We start from the raw sequence: 3506 nt of genomic DNA, 5'->3' as shown, positions 1-3506 counted from the left end.
CGTTCTACAGGATTCAGGTCTTATTATTATTACAGACCAGGCGTTTCTATTTTAATACAGGGCCAGGTTCATTAATTAATACAGACAGCGTCTATAATAATACAGGCCAGGTTCTAGAGACCAGGTCTAGTCATAATACAGGGGCCAGGTATCTATTATATACAGGGCCAGGGTCTCAGGCCAGGTATACTAATAATACAGGTCCAAGTCTTATTAACATACAGACCAGCGTTCTATTATAATACAGACCAGGTCTACAGATCGGTCTTATTTATATTACAACAAGAGGTTTTTCTATTATAATACAGACCAGGTCTATTTTTAATAAGGCCAGGTCTATTTAATAACAGACCAAGGTCGATTATAATACAGCCCGGTCTACCAGATCAGGTCTATTATTATTACAGAACAAGGTTCTATAATTATACAGGGCCAGGGTCTACTTAAATACAGAACAGTCTATAATAATACAGGCCAGGTCTAGAGACCAGTCTAGTATAATACAGGCCAGTCTATTATAATACAGGCAGGTCTACAGCCAGGGCTATCGTATAATACAGGTCAGGCTCTTATTAACACAGACCAGCGTCTATTATAATACAGACCAGGTCTACAGATCAGGTCTATTTATTACAGACAAGGGTCTATTATAATACAGACCAGGGTTCTATTTTAATACAGGCCAGGTCTATTATAATACAACCAGGTCGATTATAATACAGGCCAGGTCTACAGATCAGGTCTTTATATTACAGACAAGGTCTATTAATATATACGCCAGGTATATTATAATACACGTCAGGCCTATTATAATAAGCCAGGTATATTATAATACAGTCAGGTCATTATAATACAGGCCAAGGTCTAGTAATAATTACGAGGTCAGGTCTTTTAGAAAAACAGACCTGGGAGTATTATACAGACCAGGTTTATTATAATTACAGGCCAGGGGTCTATTATAATACCAGACCAGGTCTACAGGCCAGGTCTAGTATAATACAGCAGGGTAATTATAATACAGACCAGGACATTATAATACATGCCAGTTCTAGTTATAATACAGGGCCAGGTCCATATTTATAACAGGACCAGGTCTATTATAATGTACAGGCCAGCGTCTATAGATAATACATGCCAGGCGAGGGCCAGGTCTAGTATAATTTACAGCCAGGTCTTTTATAATACAGGCCAGCGTCTAAGCCAGGTGGGCTACTATAATACAGGTCAGGGTCATTATTAATACAGACCAGGTTCTATTATAATACAGGCCAGGTTCTAATATAATACAAGGTCTGGTCTATTATAATACAAGCCCTGGTTTAGTTATATACAGCCAGTCTACAGCCAAGGGTCTATTATATACAGGCCAGTATATTATAGATACAGACCAAGTATATTGTATACAGGTCAGGTCTATTATAATACCACCAGGTCTATTATTCTAATGAAAGGTCTATTATAATACAGGCCATGTTAGTATAGTACAAAGTTCTGTGTCTATTATAATTCTGAACAGGTCTAATATAATACAACCAGGTTCTATTTATAAAATACAGTACAGGTCTTACCATCCAGGTCTAGTATAATACAGGCCAGGTATACGATAATACAGTTCAGGTCTATTATAATACAGACCAGGTATATTATAATACAGGCCAGGTCTACAGATCATTCTATTATTTTACCAGACCAGCTTTATTATTAATACAGTACCAGGTCTTTATATACTGGCCAGGTCTATTATAATACAGACCAGGTCAGTTACAATACAGACCAGGTTTATTATAATTACAAGCCATGTCTTTAATAATGGGACCAGGTCTAGCATTAATAAGGTCAGCGTCTATTTAATACGGCAGGTCTACAGATCGGTTCTATTAAATATTACAGCCAGGTCTATTTATAATTACAGCCCAGGTCTGGTTATAATACAGACCAGGTCTGTTATAATAAACAGACCAGTCTGTTATAATACAGACCAAGGTCTTTATAATGCAGGCCTGGTCATATTATAATACAGGCCAGGTTTAATATAATACAGTCAGTCTAGTATTAAGTAAATGCCAGGTCTAGTATAATACAGGCCAGGTCTATATAATAGAGGCCAGTCTATTATAAATAGGAGGCCAGGTCTATTATAATACAATCCAGGTTCTACAATCAGGTCTATTATTTTACAGACCAGGTTCTATTTATTAATACAGACACGTCTATTATAATACAGGCCAGGTCATTATAATACAGGCCAGTCTCGTGTTTTTTTAACAGACAGGTCTATTATAATACAGACCAGGTCGTATTTAATTACTGCCAGGTCTATTATAATAACAGACCAGGTCAGTTACAATACAGACCAGGTTTATTATAATACAAGCCATGTCTTTTAATTAATGACCAGGTTCTAGCATAATTAAACAGGTCAGGTCTATTATATACAGCCGCGTCTACAGATCAGCGTCTATTAAATTACAGACCAGCGTCGATTATAATACAGACCAGGTTCTATGTATAATACAGGACCAGGTCTCATAATAATTCAGATCCGGGTCTATTACAAAGCAGGCCAGTTCATTATATAAGACCAGGTCTATTACAAAGCAGGGGCCAGTTCAGATTATAATACAGCCCAGGTTTAAATTATAATACAGGCCAGTCTAGTATAATACATGCCAGCGTATTATTGAATACAGACCAGGGTCTACAGGCGACGGTCTAGTATAATACAGGCCAGGTATTATTATAATACAGACCAGTATATTATATTACATGCCAGGTCTTACTATATTAACAGGCCAGGTCTATTATAATACAGGCCAGTCTACAGGCAAGGTCTAGTATTAATACAGGCCAGTATATTATTAATACAGCCAGGTCCTACAGGCCAGGTCTATTATAAGACAGGCTGGTGTATTATATACAGGTTCAGATTCTATTATAATACATGCCATGATCTATTATAATAAAAGCCAGGTCTTACAGGCCAGTTTCTTAGTATAATACAGGCCAGGTGTATTATAATAAATACCAGGTTATTTTTAATACAGGTCAGGTCTATTATAATTACAGGCCAGGTCTACAGATCAGGTCTATTATAGTACAGCCAGGTCTATTATAATACCAGACAGGTCTACAGGCAGCGTTCTATAGTAATACAGGCAGCGATATTATAATACAGACCGAAATTATAATACATGCCAGTTCTATTATAATACAGGCCATGTCCATTATTATTACAACCAGGTCGGGCTATTAATAATTACAGGCCAGGTCTTGCATAATACATTGCCAGGTTCTAGAGGCCAGGTCTAGATTAATACAGGCCAGGTCTTATAATACAGGCCAGGTCTACAGCCAGGTCTACTATAATTACAGGTCAGGTCATATTATAATACAGACCAGTCTAGTATAATTACAGGCCAGTCTATTAAATACGGTCTGGGTCTAATTCATGAATTCACAGCCCTGGGTTATTATAATACAGGCCAGGGTCTAACAGGGCCAGGTCT

This window comes from Salvelinus sp. IW2-2015, unplaced genomic scaffold (genome assembly GCF_002910315.2).
Source record: "Salvelinus sp. IW2-2015 unplaced genomic scaffold, ASM291031v2 Un_scaffold8005, whole genome shotgun sequence".
NCBI classification, from domain to species: Eukaryota; Metazoa; Chordata; class Actinopteri; order Salmoniformes; family Salmonidae; genus Salvelinus; species Salvelinus sp. IW2-2015.
This window is presented reverse-complemented; position numbering follows the sequence as displayed.